Below are 7,923 nucleotides of genomic sequence, written 5' to 3' on the forward strand. Positions count from 1 at the left end.
TTTTGAACATTGCAAGATCATAACAAATATGCCAAGAGGAGCCAATTTCGAAGTGCCAACCATCAGATACACCAATCATGTTGTTTTTAGTGATCAAAGCAATAAATTGCTCATCAGTCATGTTAACCCATGCATTAGGGGCAACACAAGGTTTAAGCCTGATCTTACATTTCTTAATCTTATGACCTAGTTTTCTACAATTGAACCAAGATAAAATATCAGTGTCATTTATTTAAGGTGGTGGTTGTTGCCATTAAATTGGAGTAATTAGGGCCCTTACATGGGTCTCATTCTTAATTCAGTTCACAATATTGTGGTTCTTATTCTTTAATCATTTGCCAAATGGCTTCAAACTACACTGAATTTCTTTTTGTTGTTTGAAACAACCAAGACTTTTTATTTTTGATCTTGTCTCTGAGATTTTTCTTCAACTCAAAGGAGAATAATCAGACTTTCAATTAAAAATTATTTTGTTATGTGGTGAAGCATTTTTTAATAATTTTCAAACAAGGGGACAATTTGTCAATAATAAAAGTAATTTGTCATGGATATGCACATGAAGGATACTTTCTCTTGGATTCTCAAAGAGATCCTAAGGCTTAGGGATCATATTCATGGGCTGAGGCATTGGGAAGATGTGATGCAAAAGGAGAAGTTTAATATGAAGATTTTCTAATGTAATTTTCTGGAGCAGACCAACAATGTTGAGGGGAGATGCTTGCTTTATGGTAATTCTTCTAGGCCTAGAGCGAAAATTGTTTTATGGTTGGCATGTCATGGTAGACTTTCAACTAGAGACATGTTAGTGAAGTTTGGAATGATCCAATACGCTAGTTGTGAGCTTTGTGACTCTGATGAAACACTGCAACATTTATTTTTTGATTGCCTTGTCACAAAACCTATTTGGCAGGCTGTATTGAATTGGCTCCATATTGAACACCATGTGAGTGGGTGGATGCAGGAACGTTAATGGGCTATAAAGATGTGTAAGAGTAAAAACTAGAGGCAAAAATTTCTGCAGGTGGCTCTAGTTGAAACAGTGCATGCTGTTTGGAGGATGAGAAACTATAAAGTGTATAGAAAGGAAATTTTGGATAGTGATATTGTTACACAAATTATAGATAGTGTTGTGAATAGAGTTTGTGTTATTCCTAAACTATGAGAAAAAGCTTTTTTGTTGATGTAATAGGAGTGGGTATGATCCCTTAGGCTAAACCCTCTGGGTCGCTTGTAATTCTTTGTTTTTTGGTTGTATATAATTTTTATCTCCAAAAAAAAAAACAATTTGAAACTGTTCATTTAATCACATACCTTTTGTGATGATCTTATAAGCAATCTTTTGAAGTTTGTTACATTGAGCTTCCACGGTCCTTTCATTTATACCATATGATAATTTAGGTAGCGGCTAACAACATACTTTTTAGCTCCAACTTATTCGGAATCATACTTATCTTTTTAGAAAAAATGCAAATTTTGTTACTAGTGTTTGAAGTGACTTCCCTCAAAATTGAAGAGTTTGAAAGAGATAATAGTCGCAGAAGTGCCAATAATTTCTTCCGTAGTCATGGCAGTTTGAAACGTCTTAAAAATTTTGTTTTACAGTTTTGAAAATATTTTCACTGAAGAAATTACTGGGTTGAGTAGCGGGTTGGGTCGCTCTCTTTAAGACGTTTCGTGAAACTGTCTAAATTTATGCAAAGTGTCACTCAACCATGTCCCCTTCAGGATAAAACAACTTAGTTTTATATTGTACAAGTATTACTTGTACGATAGATAATCGATTTAGAAATACACCCCCTAATGGTTCAAAAATCAGTTAAATATGGTATAAATATCTTTCGTAGTATATGGTATATAGATCAATCGTAATAATTTCTCAAACGATGAGAAATTCAAATAATTCTTAAAGAGAATTCAATAATGATTATTTGTCCCATCAAAATAATTTCTCAATTAAGGAAAATTTAATTAATTTTTTAAAGAGAATACAAAAATAATACTTTACAATTTCTCAATCTAAATTAGGAGAAATTAAAATAATTCTCTAAAGAAAATTCAAGAAAGTATTTAGAAAATTCAACAAATAAAAAGAAAGGGGAAGAAGTTGACGCTTTGACAATTCAAAAAATGCAGAATTATAATTAAGTGTTGTAATTGTTTCAACATGGTTCAACAAACTCTTGTAAATTCGCACCAGTCAGAATGGATTTTTTAAAAACCATTTTCTTTGAATTACAACACATCGATAACATTGTTCATGTAGTTATTGTTATTTATGGTGGATAATCTCTCAACTTAAGTTAATGAATAATAACACATGAGAGGAATTCGCTCTCACTTAAAAATATCATAAGTTGATAGCTGATAGCTGAGAATGATAAGTAGTCAAATGAACGTTTAGTCAAAGCCCTTATAGATGAAGGAATGATAGTCGAATAAAAAATAGTCAAATCTAGAATAGTCAAATATGAGATAAGCAAATTTTTCTCAAATTCACTAAGATTCATGTAGATCGTGAGAGTGTAACTTCCGATCTAACGAAGGTAGAACTTAATTAACAATCTAGTATTTTATTTGTGTTCTAGTTTATATGCCATAATGTTTTTTATAGAGAAGTTAAAGAATCTCATTTGAAACACAAACGAAAATCAGTGTTAAGAAAGAACTATTAGTAAAAGACTTCACTAATTATTAAATTCAACAAGTGTTTTAGCAACTTAGCATAAATTCAAACATTTGACAATATAATGGTTTCACAAATACATAAGATCTTTTAATCTCATCATGAAACTAATATTTTTATTGGATGATTAGATTTATTTAACCAACAGTCAACAGAGTCACACTTATTAGGCTACTATCTTTTACAAATTGTTAGAGTGGAAAAAGAATTTAAGGCAATTCCAATCAAACATTCCAAATTAGATGAAGCATGTGTGGAAAAAGAAACACAACATAAGTGATTCCTCCAAATTACATGAAAGCATAACATAAATTATCAGTTTTTATCACCATAAATAAATCAAAATACACACTTAACACTTCCTGTCTTAAAACTAAAAAAAAAAAAAACACACACACAAGTATTTATTTGAAAATAAAGTACAATTCATGTGTGCCATAACATATAACTATATAAACTAGTTGAATTACAGTTCCATAAACTGATCCTGGAAGAAAGGCGTTACCTTCCCTTTGCCTTCATGACTTGCCTTTTCATGCATCTCTCTTCTCATCAAGGAACAAGAAGAGAGTACAGTACTTTGCTCACTTTGTCGCCGTCTTCGTCTTCGTCATCTCGTTCTTCTATCTCCATATTCTGATCTAGTTTGTTACTTGCAACAGAAATAGAGGTTTTGTTATTGATGTTATTCAAGTGTATAAATAAAATATGAATCCTCTACAAAGCAAAGATTCTTTAAAGAGTTAAATAGGTTAAATTGTAAAAGCATAAGCAACAAATGTAACAGATCAGCTAGCAAAGAATATTGAAAATAATTTACACCTCAACTTTGCATCATCAATAAGAATATTATTATTCTTTTGCTTTTCAGACTTAATTAAAACATAACAATATTCTTCACCAGTTGCAATTGATAATTATCATTTTTTCAGTTAATTTTGAAAAATAAAAAGGCTTGACATATTTTTATTATTGGGTTTCCATCTGTGTTGGATTATTCGTTCCCTGGACATAAAAAAAGTATAGATGGACATTTGTGGATTAAAGAAAAAAGTGATAGAAGATATAATACTATAAAGGGTGTCGGATAGGGTATAGCAACAAAGAACGACAAATGTAAAGACAGAAAAATAGGTCGATAAGCACTTACATTTTTTTTGTATAAATAATTGTTTGGTGCTGTTGACGGTTAGTGGCGATGTTAGACATTTGAGAGAGTATTTAGTACGTAATTTAATATAGATGTGGAGTACACATGAAGACGTCAGAGTTAGTTCAATGTTGGAGATGGAGACGATATTGTTGCTATCTCACAACGATGATGGTGTAGCGGCAAAAATTCTAACGTTCATATTGTTTATGGCCATTATTAGAGTATGTTCTATTTTTAATCATCTTTAAAATTTGTTCGGTATAAGAGTGTTGAAATTTTATTTATCGATAAATAATAGGAAATACGATTGAAAATTGTTTTGCTTAATTTTTTTTTAGAATTCGCTGAATAAAATAAAAAGCAACTTAATTTTGAATTTTTTTTTAATTTTACATAGAGTTTAATGGTTATGCACTGACAGTATAAAGAAATTTTACACTATCATCCAATTAGAATATAACGTTCTGTCATGTCATACAATTTTTTTAAAAAATTTTCAGTCTGACTTGTCCTAATTCATGATCGTCATTGATTGACAGTGTAAAACTATTTTACACTGTCAGTGCATATCTTTTTTTTTCTTTTACATATGAATTCAAAAATCACTTAAATACATATATCGTCACTTGAATACAAATGATTTTAAATCATTACAAAAGTTATTTTCTTTGAGAGTTAAACTCAATCAACATTAACTAATACTTGTTGGTGTATGAACTTAAATACCAATAAAAAACATGTTTAATAAAATTAATAATGAGTTGATTATTTAATACTTTCATATTATAAAAATATTTAGTATAACTCTAAATTATGTAATCCATCCGGTCTCATATATAAGCAAATTTGCAAAAAAAAAAAAAATTCATCATTTAAGAAGAGTGTCTAAGTGTATTTAATTCTTACACTCATTCCAATTTTATCTCTATTTTTTCTTTGAAAATCGTTGCAAATATTAAAATGTAAAAAATTAAAGAGGTATATTTGGTATAGTTACATTAAATGTAATAATTATAGATTTTTTAAAATATACATTATTATAATTATTAATTAAAGTTTGCACCCTTTAGACTAGGTTTTTGACTCCGCCACCATTTTGGATCATCATGAAAGAATATTTTTACATTAGGATCAACACACTCCTTCACGTGCGAGTCTATCTACGTTGTTTTCCCTCAAACTGAAGCACTTTCATCCACATACTCTTGTATCACCATTGAGACTTTTTCAATGGGACATGCCACCTGACCACCACTATATCAAAAAGACTTTCGATATAAGGGAGTCGGTCCTTCACTAGAATCATCAGTTTTTTGATACCACTCGAACCAGACTCTAATACCAATAATGTTGGAGCTAGAATCACCAAGTGTGGAATTATGAACATAGTAGAGTGTGTGAGAGAAAAAGAAAGTTAGAGAGAATATGTTGGGAAAAATTGACTTACTTTTATTAAGAAAAAATGGGGTTATGTATACATCATTGCACAATATTACACCTAACCAAATTAACAAACAATGCAAAAATAACAAGTGTTTACCAGGTGTTCGGATGTCTCCAATTTTTTTCATACAATTCTGCCAAATAAGAAAACTTGACATGTGCACCTCTGGTGCTTATACGCAGCTCAAAGGCATCATCATATTCATCTCCCAACAAAGTCATGATCATGTCAATGGCCTCAATCCTGTTGATCTTAGAATGATCAAGTTGCCTTCCTCAGATGGGAAGGTGTATGAGACATGCTACATCATCTATGTAATAGTCATCTCACCAATGAGGAGGTGGACAGACGATGTCTCACTATGTCATCTCTCAACAAATGCAACCTCCATGCCACTGATGATGTTGGTGTACTCGAATGCACAAAGACCCGCAAGCCCATAATTTTGGAGTACATTTTGGAACCAGACATCCTCGGGCTGATAAAGATGGTAAATCTTTCTTGCATGATTCACACGTTTCAGACAATCACACTCCTGTTGAAAATAAAATATAACATGATACGTTGAGTTACAAAAAATATAATATAAAGGAAGTTCAAAAATTAAATAGAGGAAGTTCAAAAATATACATCTCAGTCTCATACATGCAGAGCCACATGCTCTACAAAGTTTATGAGTAAAGACGTGTTTGTGGTCCCTCCTGGAAACGGATTTGCAAGGGGACAACCTTAGCAACTCAGACCTGGGGTGCAACTAGCTCATCCTCATCATGTGTCGCACGACTCTGTGATCCCGGCCCCGCAAAAGTCGACTGCTAGAGGTCGACGCCTCCCTATCGTGAGGCAGAAGGGGGACAACTGTAGCATGCTCGTGCTGACGAGCCCTCTCGCGAAGAGTTAAGGCAATTATGGTGGGTCGCCTGAGTCTCATTCTTCCTTGGTTTCCATGGTTTCCAGCCATATCCTAAAAAAATACAACAAATTATGACACAGGAGAGAGTTCGGATATGCATCTCCAAACACCTGAAACAACCCAGTTCGAAAATGCAGAAGAAAAAAAAGCTTCACCCGCTTCAATGGGAGCTGCTTTTCTACAACTGTCCTAGTGTTGAGTGCCAAATTGTAGTTATTTTGTGTATGTAAATAGTGGCACTTATCGACGCTTTTTGTTAATACCGTTTGAATAATTCCCCGTTTTTGTGTAATTACGTTTACTTTACGAATACTTGTATTTTCATACACTTTTATACCGTTTGATAGTTTTGTTGTATTTTTATAGGTATTCTTGCGTTTTCGGAGCCTTGAGGAATAAAGTGTTGAAGACACGACTGCGAGAGAAAAGAGGAAATAATTCTTCTGTTCTGGTGGGAAGTAATTCTCACGTCGCGCGCTCTTTGAGGTTGTAGAACAAAAGCTGGCAGAAGATTGGGCGCGTCGCGCGGTTTTTAGGGCGCTTCGCGCAATAGGGCGGTTTGGTACATAAGTGAGAGCGCGCTACGCGTGCTGGAGGGCGCGTCGCGCGCTGTGCGTAAATCAGTTTTGTATAAATAGCTTAGATCAGATTTTTCTAGGTTTTTTATCATCTCTTCTTTGACAAGTTGAGCTCTGATCCATTTTTGGTAGTTTAGAGGTTCAGGAAACACCATTGAATGCTACATCATGTGGATTGATCATGGCTTTGGTTAGATTTCATTGTGACGGTAAGATTTTTCCATTTCATTGTCTTTCTTCCCTATGTTTCATTTCAATGGTGGGTTTGTATTTCTTTCTACTCTTATTGTATGTACATTTGTCGATCTTAGGATCGTTTATATATTTACTTTACAAATCATCATTGTTGTTGTTCTTGATCTTTTTGCTTAAATGCTCTGGATTTGTGTTGTTGCAGACATGGACACCATAGATCTTGATTAGGAATGATAATTGTTAGTTGCTGGATTGCAAAAATGGATTTAGGACTAATAATCGTAATGGGTATCGAGTTTAATGCCTCCGTGTTGTTTGTGTCGGTGGAGAAATCACTGATGTGAATAGTACGGTTGAGCTTTCGTCGGTGTTGCAGACATGGGCACCGATGTGGCATCTCAATTGATGTCCGATGATGTTGATGCGTATTGTGAGTGTCGAGCGATAGATCTTCATATTTAAGTATTCGACGGGTAGAACGAAATACAATTTCATAACTCTTTCTCTTAGACTATTGAGATTGTTTATCTGATTTTATTTACTTTTCCAGCATTTACCTTTCCGCACCCAAATCATGAAACTTAGAACGCGAGATAGTCGAACGGCAGTTCTTCTCACCAATCTCTGTGGACACGATAATTCCCGGATAAATACTTCCAAAATTTTTGTTGCTTGCCGCTCTACCGCACTAACACCTAGCTCATTCAAACTCAACCAAACTCATCCTAATCATACAAACAGAGTTTCCAAACACGAACACTAACCTATGTTAGTTATGTAATGCATTAAAACTAACATATTTGAGTTAATACATTAATCACAAATCAAAATAAGTTAAATGAAAATCTTACTCAAAAATGTGTTGGTGAGAGATTAAAGTGCTCTGATGTTGAACGAAGTAGGTAGAAGGAGTTGGAAATGGTAAGAAACAAGTAAATGTAGCCTCAAAATTTGACC

At 33.3% G+C, this 7,923-nt stretch overlaps 1 long non-coding RNA gene across 1 annotated transcript; it reads right to left on the reverse strand.

The window, feature by feature from the left end:
* Positions 1-2,963: 2,963 nt before the first annotated feature.
* Positions 2,964-3,798, reverse strand: LOC131655425 (uncharacterized). Its single transcript, XR_009299753.1, has 2 exons — positions 3,506-3,798; positions 2,964-3,335 (listed from the first exon to the last, which is right to left on the reverse strand). It is a non-coding gene; the product is annotated as an uncharacterized LOC131655425 (long non-coding RNA).
* Between the last annotated feature and the right edge of the window lie 4,125 nt (positions 3,799-7,923).

The sequence above is a fragment of the Vicia villosa genome, linkage group LG3, assembly GCF_029867415.1.
Source record: "Vicia villosa cultivar HV-30 ecotype Madison, WI linkage group LG3, Vvil1.0, whole genome shotgun sequence".
Lineage (NCBI taxonomy): Eukaryota > Viridiplantae > Streptophyta > Magnoliopsida > Fabales > Fabaceae > Vicia > Vicia villosa.